The sequence below is a fragment of the Chionomys nivalis genome, chromosome 21, assembly GCF_950005125.1.
Source record: "Chionomys nivalis chromosome 21, mChiNiv1.1, whole genome shotgun sequence".
Lineage (NCBI taxonomy): Eukaryota > Metazoa > Chordata > Mammalia > Rodentia > Cricetidae > Chionomys > Chionomys nivalis.
The window spans coordinates 36,105,890-36,121,769 of NC_080106.1; positions in this window are offsets into that span (position 1 = coordinate 36,105,890).

Below are 15,880 nucleotides of genomic sequence, written 5' to 3' on the forward strand. Positions count from 1 at the left end.
TTTCCCTTATCCATTCTTTGGTTGAGGGGCATTTAAATTTTTTCCAGGTTCTGGCTATGACAAACAAAGCTGCTATGAACATAGCTGAGCACATGTCCTTGTGGCACGATTGAGCATCCTTTGAATATATACCCAAAAGTGGTATTACTGTGTCTTGAGGAAGGTTGTTTCCTAATTTTCTGAGAAATCACCACACTGACATCCAAAGGGGTTGTACCAGCTTGCATTCCCACCAGCAATGAAGAAATATTCCCCTTTCCCCACAACCTCTCCAGCATAAGTTGTCATTAGTGTTTTTTATCTTGGCCATTTTAACAGGTGTAAGATGGAATCTCAGAGTTGTTTTGATTTGCATTTCTCTGATGACTAAGGATGTTGAACATTTCCTCAAGTGTCTTTCAGTTATTTTATATTCCTCTGTTGAGAATTCTTTGTTTAGGTCTGTACTCCATTTTTTTTTATTGCATTATGTGTTCATTTGGTGTCCAATTTCTTGAGTTCTTTGTATATTTTGGAGATTTGACCTCTGTCTGATGTGGGGTTAGTGAAGATATTTTCCCATTTTGTATGCTGTCATTTTGTCTTCTTGATCAAGCCAACAGCCAACATCAAACTAAATGGAGAGAAACTCACAGTGATTCCACTGAAATCAGGAACAAGAAAAACAAGTTGTCCTCTCTCTCCATATCTCCATATAATAGTCAATATAGTTCTTGAGGTCCTAGCTAGAGCAATAAGACACCAAAAGGAGATCAAGGGGATGCAAATTGGAAAAGAAGAAGTCAAACTCTCACTGTTTGCTGATGATATGGTAGTTTACATAAGCGATCCCCAAAACTCTACCAATCAACTTCTACAACTCATAAACATTTTCAGTGATGTAGCAGGATACAATATTAACTCAAAAAAATAAGTAGCCTTCCTGTACACAGATGATAAAAGGGCTGGGAAAGACATAAAAGAAACAACACCCTTCACAATAGCCACATATAGCATAAAATATCTTGGATTAACTGTAACCAAACCAGTGGAAGACTTGCATGACAAGAACTATAAATCCTTAAAAAAAGAAACTGAAGAAGACACAAGAAAGTAGAAAGATCTCCCATGCTTTTGGGTAGGCAGAATTAACATAGTAAAAATGGCAATCTTACCAAAAGCAATCTACATATTCAATGCAATGCCCATCAAAATACCAGCAAAATTCTTCATAGATCTAGAAAGAATAATACTCAACTTCATATGGAATAGCAAAAAAACCCAGAATAGCCAAAACAATACTGTACAATAAAAGAACTTCTGGAGGCATCATAATTCCTGACTACAGCAGAGCTACAGTACTAAAAACAGCCTGGTATTGGCATTAAAAAAGATGGGAGGACCAATGGAACAGAATAGAAGACTTGGATATTAATCCACTCACCTTTGAACACCTGATTTTTGAAAAAGAAGCAAAAAATATCAAATGGAAAAAAGAAAGCATATTTAACAAATGGTGCTGGCATAACTGGATATCAACATGTAGGCAAGTGAAAACAGAGCTATATCTTTCACCATGCACAAATCTCAAGTCCAAATGGATGAAAGACCTCAAAATAAAGTCAGCTACACTGAACCTTATAGAAGAGAAAGTGGGAAGTTCACTTGAATGCATTGGCACAGGAGACCATTTCCTAAATATAACCCCAGCAGCACAGACACTGAGAGAAGAATTAGTAAATAAGACCTCCTGAAACTGAAAAACTTCTGTGAAGGCTACTTTCCATATGATGTCTCCTTAGTATATGTTCACGTGATCTACCGAAGGTAAAGTCTTGCGTGGCACTGTAGGAAAACAATTGGTGACAAAGTAAATCCTCTCTGTCCTTCTGACCCCGTGCCTTCAACCCATATCATGCTTTGTTTCACTTGAGATAGGGTTCCAATTCCTAGGAACAGAACATCTGCCTCTTGAAGAGGCCAATTTGGATGCCAAGATTCTGGAGTAATGATACTTACGTCCATACCCATGTCTAGTAAGTCTTCAATAAAAATGCCATGTATACATACTCTTAGCTTTGGTCATTTGTAGAAGTCTGCCAGAATATATGTTTCTTATGTCCTACTGGAGTTTGTGATTCATCCTTCACATCTATTCCATCATTCAGACCAGTATGGTTTTTACAGCAGGCACTGGATTTTTTAATTTTCCTGGTGTAAAATGTTTTCCATAGTAACTGAGAATGATTGGACCACGTTCATCATGGGGGCCACGCTCATGGATTAACATAGTTAAAAAAATGGCAATCTAACCAAAAGCGATCTACAGATTCAATGCAATGTCCATCAAAATCCCAGCATAATTCTTCACAGACCTTGAAAGAACAATACGAAATTTCATATGGAGAAACAAAAAAAATCCAGGATAGTGAAAACAGTTCTCTACAATACAGAAACTTCTGGAGGCATCATCATCTCTGACTTCAAGTTCTGTTATAGAGCTATAGTAATGAAAACAGCTGGTATTTGGAATAAAAACATACAGGAGGACCAATAGAATCAAATTGAAGACCCTAATATTAACCCACATACCTATGAACATCTGATTTTTGACAAAGAAGCTAAAAATATAAATGAAAAAAACAAAGCATTTTCAACAAATGGTGCTGGTATAACTGGATGTCGGTATATAGAAGATGCAAATAGATTCATATCTATTGCCATGCAGAAACTCAAGACCAAATGGATCAAAGACCTCAACATAAATTCATTCATACTGAACCTCATAGAAGAGAAAGTGGAAAGTAACCTTGGCACAGGAGACCACTTCCTAAATATAACCCCAAGAGCACAGACACTGAGAGCAATGATTAATAAATGGGACCTCCTGAAACTAAGAAGCTTTTGTAAAGCAAAGGACACAGTTAACAAGATGAAAAGGCTGCCTACAGAATGGGAAATGATCTTCACCAATCCCACATCTGACAAAGGGCTGATCTCCAAAATATACAAAGAACTCGAGAAACTAGACATCAAACTACCAAAAACTCCAATTAAAAAAAAATGAGGTACAAATCTAAATTGAAAATTCTTCACATAATAATCTCAAATGGTTGAAAGACATTTAAGGAAATGCTCAACATCCTTAGTGATCAGGGGAATGAAAATTAAAACAACTCTGAGATAGCATCTTATACTGATGAAAAGAGATAAGACCAAAGACACTGATGACAGCCTATGCTGAAAAAGATGTAGAATAAGGAGATCACTTCTCCATTGCTGGTGAGAGTGCAAACTTGTACAACTGCTGTAGAACTCAGTATGGCAATTTCTCAGAAAATTAGAAATCAATCTACCTCAACACCCAGCAATACCACTTTTAGACATATCCCCAAAAGAGGCACAATCACACCACAAGGATATTTGCTTAACTATGTTCATAGCAGCATTATTCATAATAGCCATAACTCCTATGACGTTCTGCTGTATCCATGAATCAGTGCCTTACCCAACCCACCTCAGACAAGCTTCTTCTTGCAATATCTGGAAATTAAAAAAGAGACCTAACAACTAGACAATGTACCAAGTGTGCGATATTTTGGAACATTCTGTCCTAAATGGGATGATTTCATCAAACCTCTTCCCTCAAGGCTCTGGAGTATATGCAAAAGAGGAGGTAAAGAGATGGTGGAAACTGAAGATATTGGATGGCACCGAGGAAATAGTGTTTGCCAGGCATAGTGCACACATGAACTCCCAGAGACTGGGTAGCACGCCCAAGACCTCACAGGTTCTATCTGCAATTGATACCTCGCAGCAAAAGGAAAATAAATTTGCTTCAATGGAATCTCTTCAGGTATATAAACCACACTTAAGGGTAGGCACCATGTTCAGAACTGGTCGGCGAACAGAAAATGAACTCCATGATTTTTTTTTTTTTTTTGGTTTTTTGAGACAGGGTTTCTCTGTGGTTTTGGAGCCTGTCCTGAAACTAGCTCTTGTAGACCAGGCTGGTCTCGAACTCACAGAGATCCGCCTGCCTCTGCCTCCCAAGTGCTGGGATTAAAGGCGTGCGCCACCACTGCCCGGCCTCCATGTTATTTTTGAGGACTTTTGTTTTGGTCTTATTTGTCTTATTGGTGTTTTACTTGTTTGTCTTGATTTTTATTTTTGTGGGTTTTTTTGGGGAGGAGTTGTTGGTTTTGGGCTGTGTTTTTGTTTTTGCTTCTTTTCTTTTTTTTTTATTGATAGAAATAATATGGAATTGGGCAGGTAGGGGGATAGGGTAGGTCTGGGAGGAGTCATAGGAGGGAAAATATAGAAAAATTTTAATTAAAAATAACAACATAAAATAGGAAGCACTACTGTGCTACAGCTGTCTGACATATTTCGCTGAATAAAAGAAATTATATCAAAAAAGATAAAGATGTCATCCCTCAAAGAATGCAAGAACTCATCTTACAGGAAAAATACTGGCAGTAAATAGCACAAGCCTGTGCAATTTCTTAGCTGTTTGCCTAACTGTGTGTGTTTGTGTCTCCTGGATTATATACACACACGTGTGCATAGTCCTTCCACACAAAGATTTTGGGATACAAGGTGAGGTAGATAATCTTCACTGCCACCTTCAAGTAGACTTGCACACACATACACACACACACGAGAGAGGAGAGAGAGAGAGAGAGAGAGAGAGAGAGAGAGAGAGAGAGAGAGAGAGAGAGAGAGAGGAGGGAGGGAAGGAAGGAAGGAAGAAAGGAAAAAAGAAGGAAGGGAGGAAGAAAGGAAAGAAGGAAAAGAAAAGAAGTAAACAAAAGAAATGGGCAAAATATCTAAACAAATATCTCACCAAAGACAATATGCAGATGCTAAATAAGCATCCAGAGATACTGAACACCAAGTAATGACATGTCACAGCACACCAATTAGAAAGGCTAAAATCTGAAATTTGACAGCACCAAATGCTGTTGAGTATGTGGAGAACTGCTAGCCTAGGGCATGGACATCAGGAACTGCGACCCTAGAGTACGGACATCAGGAATTGCTACCCTAGGATATGGACATCAGAAACTGCTACCCTCAGGCATGGACATCAGGAACTGCTACCCCAGGGTATGGAGCATCAGGCACTACCCTAGGGTGTGGAGCATCAGGCACTGCTACCCTAGGGTGTGGAGCATCAGGCACTGCTACCCTAGGGTGTGGAGCATCAGGCACTGCTACCCCAGGGTGTGGAGCATCAGAAACTGCTACCCTAGGCTGTGGAGCATAAGGAGCATGTGAAATACTGTATTAGTGCTTAAGACTGAGAACAAACAGATTCCCAAAGCATGAAAAGACATGCAAGAGCCATATTACATGTGTCTACATGGCAGGAAGCAAGTCCATGAAGGTTGGGTATTGTATGACTCAACTCTGAACTGTTTAGAAAGGCCAATGAAAGGGTTGATATTTTCTGGTAGTGGGGCTGAAGGGAAAGCGTTAAGGAGAGATAGCCAGATGGGTTGGGGTTTAGGCAGTGAGTCTATATCATACAACTTTGTAATGATGGATACATGTCACCAAGTATTTGTCAAGTCTATCGAATGTGCTGCTCAGGACCCAAATTCTAAGATGAACAATCAAACTCAGTTAATAATAATGGGTCAGCAGTGGCTCATTGATGCAAAAAAAAAATACCCCAGTGATGCAAGATGCAAACATGATAACAGAAATACCACAGTGATGCAAGATTTGAACATCCAGGGACCTACCTGGACTGGAGTGGGCAGTGGAGGCTGGAGAGAACTCTACTCTTTCTCCTTAGCTTCTCTGTAAACATAAAAGTGCTTTATAAATGAAGCCTATTAATATTTTAAAATGTTTATAAGAAAATACAAAGAAATTTAAAAACTATACCAGGGCTGAATAGTTTTATGAGGTTTTTAAATGCTTGGGGGCAGCTAATACCTCCATTACTCAATTAGTGGAAAATAGAAAATCTTTTAAATTCTTTTCAAAAAATGGTTGGAAATAAATGAAAATCCTTCTTGAAAATAATAAGCCAGAAATAAACAAAGATTCCAGTGAAAAACCACCATCTTCAAAAAGGGACTGCAGCAGTGTGTTAAAATAATAAAACTTTCAATTACAAAAAGGAAAGAAAAAGGTGTTATTCTGCAAGTTCCAGAAAAGAGCAGTGTTGAGAGATGGTGGTCAGGAGAGCACAGAGCCCCATCTGTCCAGGAAGCTGGCCTTTGGCAATTCACCATGGATACTAACATCGAAGACATCTTGAAATTCTACAGGAAAGTAACCTGAGTTTGGTCTAAACAAGTTCTTCAAAGTTATTTGACAAGGGAATGTTTGGTTTATTTTATGTATTACCCATCAGTAACTTGGGATAATAACAGTCTACAGAACACATCACTCAACACAGATGTGCTTCAACTTGCAAATGACACTGTGGTAAGCAGACTAATGGCTAAGGATACCCCGATCATAATCATGAGAGCCTGTGCATATGTTATACCATGTGGGGAAGAGTAATTGAGGTTGCAGATGGGGGCGAAGTTGCTGGCCAGTTGATTTTCAATAAGGCTGTGACCCAGAATTATCTGGAAGAGCTCAATATAGTCACAGGACCCTTAAAATGGATGAGGGAGAGCTGGGGTGACAGTTCAGTGGGTCCAATGCCACACAAAGTTGAGGACCTGAGTTTAGCCTTGGTACCCATGCGAAGGCTGAACCTGGGGCCTATACCTCTAACTCCAGTATTGGAAGGCAAAGACAGTGCATCCCACAGGATCACTGCCCAGTCAGTGTAACACAAAAGAAGAGGCCCAGGTTTAGTGAGAGACCCAGTCTCAAAAATTAAGATATAAAACTACCAAGGAAGATAGCCAACATGAAGCCCTGGCCACCACACTTGCACACATGGACAAGTGCATACACACATGTGTGCCCATGTGCACGAACACACACACATACACACAATGGAGGAGGAAACAGAAAAGAGAGTCAGAGAGGGGAAAAAGAAAGTGGAAACAGGAATGAACGCCAGCTTTCCTGGGTAAGTGCAGCTATCACTCCTTATCAGAGAAGTCTCTCTTCGTAATGGAGACAATTACAGAAAAACACAATTAGACACAAGGCAGAGATCATTAGATCATGACCATGCCAACCCTAAATACACGTCTATGTCACAGCTCCTGCATCTATGGCTCAGGGAACATCAGGGACTTGAAAGATTGTTAGAGCCAGAGCACCAGGAAGTCTGATGTGAAACAGTCTCTCCTAGAAATGAATGCATGAACAAGACTTGAATAATGGCAGTAGACATTAATATCAATAGACATGTTAATGTAGAGGGGAAATTTCATGAGGTCTGTATTAGTCAGGATTCTCTAGAGCAGTGGTTCTCAACCTTCCAGATGCTGAGAGCTTTAATACTTTTCCTCATGCTGTGGTGACCCCCAACTATAAATAAATTATTTTTGTTGTTACTCTATAACTTTAATTTTGCTGCTGTTATGAATCATAATGCAAATATCTGCGTTTCCTAGTGTTTTTAGGCAACCCCTGTGAAAGGTCCCCTTTACCCCCTCCAAAGGAATCACCCCACAGGTTGAGAGTCATTGCTTTAGAGGAATATATCTATATCCATACCTATATCTATATTCATATATATATGTGTGTGTGTGTGTGTGTGTGTTGTGTGTCTATCACACATACACACAAACACATACATATATCTATTTCTTTGTGATTTATTACAGTGGCTTATAGGTTTTGGTCCAGTTAGTCCAAAGATACTTGCCTACCAATAGAAAGTACATTATTCCAGTAGTGCTCAATCGGTGACGCTAGATGTCTCTGCTATTCTTCAGTGTGTGCTGGAATCCCAAGCAAATAGACTTTAGTACCAGTGAAGGAATGAATTTGCCAACAGGAGAAAGGGCAAGCCGGCACAGAGGTGTCTCTCAAAGGGAGAATAGTTATCTACAGATTATGGTAGAGTCTTGCTCCAAAATCCAAAAGGTCTCCTCAGGGGTCCACCTAGAGGGCCCTGCCAAAGGCTTCAAACGACATTCCTTATTTGCCACTAGCATCTCAAGTACCATCAAGTCTGCTGAACATATGGTCTAAGTGGTAGAGCAGCCTGCACAGCAGCCTAAACCTGTTAAAGAGCAATCTTCTGTTCCAGGCACCACTCAAAGCTAGCAGCTCTGAGTCCTACCGCAAGAAAAGAACTAGTTAAGGACTAATCTCTGCTGGAGAAAGGAGAATTAGCCTCTTCCAGGGAGGAGGCCCATTATTGATTGCCCAATATAGAGTGGTTAGTCTCAAAACTAAATACACACAAATAACAAAAACAGACCCAGCAGGATGTGTGTGTATGTATGTATATATTTGCATATAAACATAATATGTGTATATGTTTATAACAATAATAATTAAAGAAGCAGAGACAATCAACTTGAGAATTGTGGGACATGGGTAGGGTTCAAGAGAGTGTAACTGGAAGGAACTGGAGGGGAGGATCATGGGAGAAAAGTGAAATAATTCTCTTTCAATTAAAAATATATTTAATTTTTTAAGATAGAAAATAGAAAATGGGAATAGGCCAATGTGACCCAAGAATGATCTGGTGGCTCAATGTGACCTTGCTGACTTGCAGATGAAAGAAATGCGGCAAACAAGGAAAGGAAATGGACGGAAAATATATTCTCTTTGGAGTCTCCTAAAAGGATATATCCCTGCCTTGACCTCCAGGGCTGGCAGATAATAAAGCTATGCTGGTATTGCTGCCGGGCTTTAGGTAATTCATCTCAGTAGCTAAAGGGAATGAATGTCTCCTCTAAGAAATGTTCTGCTTGTTTTATAATTAATCTTAAAACATGTACTATGGGAAAATGAAACTGAATTTGGCACAGAGTCAACCCCTCAGGACCTGTAGGGAGCAGCTGCAGCCTCTGCTCGGGACTGTGGTGTAGTACAAGGGAAGAAGTGTCCACAGCCTTAACGTCTGTGCCATTGTAGGAAATGGTTTTCAGACTGTCTGCTCTTCCACACTTCTGCCATGGAATGATTGTGGAGGCTCATAGTCAGGACTGGGAAGAGCTTGGAAGCCAACCTGAAGAACAGGCTTCTGGGGCTTGAAGCCTGGGAGGGACCGTCACTGGCTGTGAGATTCTGTGCAGTTCTGTCTGCTTCCCCGCCTGTCAATCTGCACTCAAACCACTGCTCTCTTCCTCCTTCATGCAGCTCTCACAGCACACCTGCAAGCCACGCCCCAGCAAACTCATTATAGAATTCTAAAGGGAAATAGCCTTCTCTTCATTTTGCTCTTTATCTGCATGGCTCATGGCCACCTGCCCACAAATCACTCCTGGGTAATCACTGTCCTTGATGTCTTATATGTATTCTAGATTTATTTTATGACATTCAAGACAAAAGTCAGGCGCTCGTCGCTTACACAAATGGTGACATTTTGCATACATCATACTGCATCTAACCTTGTCCCTTAAACATTTATCTTGGGAGACTTTTCTCGATCTGCATATAGCAGTCCTTTTATTATTTTTTGTTTATTCCACCTGTGTAGCATTTTTGACTTAATTGCCCATCATTTAGCCTTAGGACACAATGCCATTGACACTATTTTTTTTTCCAGCAGCGATGAAGTGAATGCTCTTGTGCATCAATAATTTCATATTTTTGCAAAGAGCTATGCAGAAAAATGGGCCAGAAGAAGGATCGTTGAGTCGAAACATTTGTATTGTGGGTAATAGATGTGGGCAATAGAGGGAAGGTTCTCCCCAACTGGAATCATCTATAAAGAGGACATAATGATAAATATACTCCACAGGCTGGTTTTGAGACTCAAGCAATGTGTGCAGAGCAGTCAGGGTTAAACAAACTTCACCAGTCATTAATTTTCATATTAGGTAATATCGGGCCATAAATTGCAAAGGGATAGCCATGAGACTTTAATCTAGAATACTAATGCTGCTATCAAGTTCTAGAAATGCTAGCCTGGGATCAACAGATACAGCCCCTCAATAACTCACCTGGTTTACAAGTAGGAATTCTGTGAGGTTAGCATATTTATGTGTCAATCTTCTTCTAACATATCCACATGACTTTTGCCTTAAATTGTGTTAACTGTTTTTCAAGTCATAAGAAAATGTTGACAGTTGAGAATACTGGACTGCTATAGCAGGTGGCTTTTCTTCGGTTAAAATAACTAACATAATACGTTAATTCAAACATCAATGGAGCATTACTCAGCTGTTAAAAACAATGACATTGTGAAATTTGCAAGCAAGTGTATGGAACTTGACAAACCCACTCTGAGGGACGTAACCCAGACCCAGAAAGACAAATATGGTATGTACTCACTCATAAATGGGTGTTAGGTGTAAAGTGAAAGGCAACCACGCTATGACCTACAGACTCAGAGAGGCTAGGGATCAAGGAGCAATTACAGGGGTACACAAGGCTCTCCCTGGGAAGAGGAAATGTAGATTCCGTGGGTGAACTGGGGAGGGTGGGGTTGGGAACAAAAGGGATCAACTTGCTGGTCTGGGGAGGGGCAGAAAATACTGAGAAAAAATATTGGAATTATGGAGCATTTTAGGGGCGAGGTAATGCAAAGGAAACGCTAATCTATGAGAATAACCCTAGCGAAGAGTCCTGGTAATGAGGGACACGGAGCCTGAACTCCAGCATTTTCTGTAACCAGGCAAGGCCTCAAGTAGAGGGTTTGGTCATTAACCCAGCCACAAAACCTTCTACAGTTTGTCCTGCCTGGAGCCTAGCAAAATCCTCATCAAAGAGACCAGAGAGGCTTCATCCAGCAACTGATGGGAGCAGATGCAGATCCACAGACAAACATTAGGTACAGCACCAGGAGTCCTGAAGGGGATGAGCAGGAAGGAGAGGAGGAACCAGATGGGTCAGGGACACATGATAACCTGGCCTGTAGACTCACCTGACGAGCACTCATGGGACGAGCAGAGATCAGGGAGCTTGTTGTGACTTGTTATGCTGTGCTCGGTTGATGTCCCTGGGAGGACTGCTCCTTTCTGAGGGAAGATGGAGAGGGGCATGGATCTGAGGGAGAAGGGAGATTAGGGGGAGACTGGGGGGAGAGGAGGAAGGGGAACTGTGGTGGGGATGTAACACAGGAGAGAAGAACTTTAAAAACTATTTTTTAAAACGTTGTCTAAGAAAGAAGTGCAGCCTGGTGTTTTCAGGTGGTTTGCAGTTTTACTAAATGCATGGCAGAAGATGTTTTCTCAGTTCAGAAGATGACACATAATTCAACTGGAAAGTACTCCCAATTCAGTTCTCCACTGGAGGTAGATTCCATCAGATAATTTGAAATTGACAGAATGTATTTAGCCACCCTATCTTTTGTGTTTTTACATACAAACATGCATACATGTGATGTAACTATTGTTCTTTTGTATTCACACAAAGATTAGCATTTACTCTTGTGCTACTGTCATGGACTAAAATTTTAGGGTCCAGAAGACATTTAAAAATTATACATATAAAAAACACTTATCTAGAATTAGAACTTTCCTGAGCTTTCTGTTTAGTAGCTCCGTTTAAGTCACAAAAGGAAACAAACATGGTGTTTTTGAAGTGATATACCAGCCCTGGCTTTGGGAGTGACATGCAGCACTCAGCTCTCTGCAGGAGGTAGAAATGAACTGTATTGGAAGGACTGAGAGCGTCCCATAGAGCCTACAGCAAGAATTAGAACTGGGAGATTTGTATAGGACCTAGCTAGGTCCCCTGAATGCAGGTGACAAAGGTGTGGCTTGGGCAGCATGAGGAGTCACTGGAAGTCGGACCAGGATCTAACCCTAATGTATGAATTGACTTTGTGGAGCCCATTCTCTTTGGAGAGATACCTTGCTCAGCCTAGGCATGGGAGCGGGGGTAAGGGGTGGGGTGGGGTAAGGGGCAGGATTAGAGGGGCATGGCCCTATCTCAATGAGGTGTTGAGACAGACTTAGTTGACGTCCTAAGGGAGACCTGAGGAGCAGAAGATAGGGGAGTGGAAGGGGGAAGCTGGAGGAGAGGAGGGAGGGATAACTGGGATGTACAGGGATAACTGTACGTATATATGTATATATGTGTGTATTTATCTATATAGAATTATATATATATGGAGAGAGAGAGAAACAGAACTATAAGCAACTTTCCTGAAGATTGCACCAAATGTAAGTAACTTTGCTAACACGTGCACTCTGGACTGGGCTGTCCCTGCTCTCTGCTGCCATCTCCAGCCCTTCTTCCAGAAAAGCAGGCTTTTCACAAAATCATTTTTCTATGATTTGAATGAACCTTCCTAACTGCTTGGAACCACTCCAAGTTTAAAGCAGTAACTCTGTAAACTTCAAAAGGATTCTATGATAGAAAGACTATTGCACTGCAAAGCAACCAGTGACCCCTGGTACCGGGCTACATATCGGGTGCTGTGTATGCCTGTTTCACTAATACCTTATACAGGCGAAACCAGAATAAAGTGAGTGTTATTGCTGCTCCCAATTGGGCGAGAGGCTGTTTTGAAGACTCTGTGCTAAGTATGAGTACCTTAGAATACCTTATTTATTTGTTTATTTATTTATTCTGTAAATCTGAGATATTCACTGTGAGGTCCTTTCTGGGGAAAAAATGCTAATGCCCGTAAGAATAGAAGGCAACGTTAAATGAAAGTTCCCTGTCGGTTATTAAATGTTTCAGGGCTTCATATATAACTACTTTTATTCATTTTTTCCCGTTTCAGTCAGTCTCAATATGTACTCCAGGCTGGCCTAGAATTCTAGATCATCTTCCCTCAGCCTCACAAACAATGACATTATGCTCAACTTTTAATGTCATTTTGACTTTTGATTATTTACAAACAAAGCCTTATCTCTCTCCCTTCTTGGGTGGGAAATTAGTAGTGCTTAGTTCACTGGGTCAGGGTGAAGAAGAAAGCAAAGACAAAATGGAATGGCCTGCCCCCGAAATTCCTAACCGATGGACTGTGCTCTCTCTGACTGAAGTGGCAAGGCTGGTCTGCGGAGAGAAAACAAGGTATGTTTTGAGGAGAGTGTGAGGGCTCCCATCATGAGGATGCTGTCATCCACAGCCACAGGGAGGCGCTAAACCAACCAGCCAACAGACTCTTTCCAGCAAGGCCGCTGCCCCCCCCCCCCCCCCCCGCCCCACCTTGAGCCATATCTCCATCGTGTGTTGACAGGCCAGAGTGGTTTTGCTTGCTACTTATTCTCTTGACCCAGAGAAGAAAGAGCCTCTAATTTCAATCTGTGCTTTCTATCACTAAGATAAACTCGTAATGATCTGCCAATAAGATGCAATTATAGTACCTGCAGAGGTCAATATTCAATCAGCAGCCCCATTCTGAGTGCTGCTTTGATCATTTGGTCAAAAATTTCCTGACTTTAGATGCTTTGTAAACCCACGATTGATTGAGAGGTATAAGGGTTTAAGACTTGGATGTGATTTTATTTTTAATTCAAATTTTAAATGGCACTTCACACTTTGGCCGAATAGGAGTGACCCTAGAAAAAGGCTAGACACTGGAGACCAGAGCTGGCATTTCTTCACAGGTCTTCTATCCTCCTTTGTCCAGACAGAGCCAGACTCTGATGCCTGAAGGATGGTGGTGGGTGTTCTCCAGGGTCTGCGGAACATCAGGAAGCCACCCTGGCAAATCCCTAGCAAACAGGTTTTTCTTATCAAGCACTTCAGTTCTTGGGGTGAGATGCAGCAAGCATAGCTTGCTTGCCTACCATATACGAGGGGCTGGGTCCTATACTCAGCACTAAAATTTTAAAAAAAGTCAAAGAAGCCGGGCGGTGGTGGCGCATGCCTTTAATCCCAGCACTCGGGAGGCAGAGGCAGGCGGATCTCTGGGAGTTCGAGGCCAGCCTGGGCTACAAAGGGAGTTCCAGGACAGGCTCCAAAGCTACAGAGAAACCCTGTCTCGAAAAACCAAAAAAAAACAAAAAACAACAAAAAAAAAAAAAACAAAAAATGTCAAAGGAAATGCAGTTATTCCCAGTCTTCCTCTAGGTGTTTGATTACCCTGTCTGGTTTTGTCTTTTCCCTTCTGATCTCATGGAGTTTCCTTTGGAAACTAGGAAAGGTAGGGTTATCCCTTTCTTTGGGGTTCTCAAGCAAACGAGTGAAGCCCTCCTAGATGACCAAGCCAAGCCATTGCCTTCCTTGGGAGCATCAGCATCATCATTCTAGGCCTCTGGTGCATGCCAGAGCATGGCCTGGCTGAGAGAAAATGAGTGTCTTGTCAAGACTGCGGCCCAGGGACCCGGACAACGGTGCTTCATTGAGCCTGGTGTCCAACTGGCTCCTAGTCAGAGTTTGGGTCCCCTCCCTCTTCTCCCTCTCCACCTCCCCTTCTCTTAACCCCAGACCCCCTTTTCTCTCTTTTTCTCCCTATGTAACTGAACTTATCTAGAAAGTTGACTTAAGCCAAGCTTAAAGGTAGACATTACCTCTGGTTTTGATCTAGATTCACAAGTCAAGGTTTACATTCAGAGACTTGGAGTAGCTGTTGCAGGCTCTTCTGCGTGACACAGATTTTTTATTTTATGTTTAAAAAGCAGGGCATGATGGCACATGCTTTTAATCTCAGTATGCAGGCTGAAGCAAGTTCAAGGATAGCTTTGTCTGTATAATAAGCTGGTGGATAGCCAGGACTATACATAGAGACCCTCCTGGCATCAAAAAACAATATATATTTACACATATATATTAATCTTAGATACTAGAAATAGGAAATTAACACATATTTAAATAAAATTCTCATAGATTTTACTTTCATAAGGAACATTGTATCTTCAACTTTAAAACATACATAACTTCAGAAATCACTCCTTATAGGAATCTGTCTAATGTAGCTGTAGCCCCTGGAGTTTTACAAACAAGCATGTACATTGTCATGGCAAAAACAAAATAAAAGCACATGTATGTAAACCCCATCATGTCAAGGAGGGAAAGACTGAACAAGGCCTGGTATTGTACTGTGTGTAATAGTCAATGCTCCATAGAGTAGATAAATTAAATCTCCATTTATTGTCAAAAGGATGGTCAACAAGGTATTGCTGAATGAAAAAAGGGCAAGGTGACAATACCCGCTTCAACATCTCATACCAGCGTTTTTGTTTTTTAATACAAGAAGATGTGAGTAGAAACATGGGCGGGTAGAGTGCATCCCTTATGTAGCACATGGGGATGACTGACAAGGTCTTTGCATTCATTTATATTTTGTTGGGTTTAAGGTAGACATGCCAGTTTTATAAACTAATGAAGAATACTTATGAGAAAGGAATTTCTAAGAGTACAGGTAGAAGCCAGGCAGAGGTCCAGGCTGGAGAAACACTGCAAAAGCAGAGCTCTGAGTCCAGATCCTCAACACCCATGGGAATCCAGACAGGCACAGTAGACTGTACTTACAATATGGGCCTCAGGTGGTAGAGGCAGGAGGATATCTAGGGCTCACTGGCCTGAATTAATGAGCTCCAAAATCAGTGAGAGACTCTGTCTCAGGAAAAAAAAAAGTGTCCAGAGCTGTGCAGCCTAGTCTCAGATCAGCACATGCATGCCTGTCCAACATGTCTTCACGAGGCAAAGCCCGTGGAGGACGGGCTCTCACTTGGTAAGGACCAGTGGACTGCAGGGCTGGGCCGGACTTCGCTGGATTCATGCAGCTTACAATTTCTTTTCTCTCTCTTTATATTGGTGATTCTTTGGGTGGTTTTTAGTCTTGCTTTGTCAGTCACACATGCAATAGCTGCAATTTTCCCTGGAAATTCTGCTCTTTCTTGAATATTTTCCTCTTAGAATCAGCAGAGAGGTTGATACTTCTCCAATTTCTTTT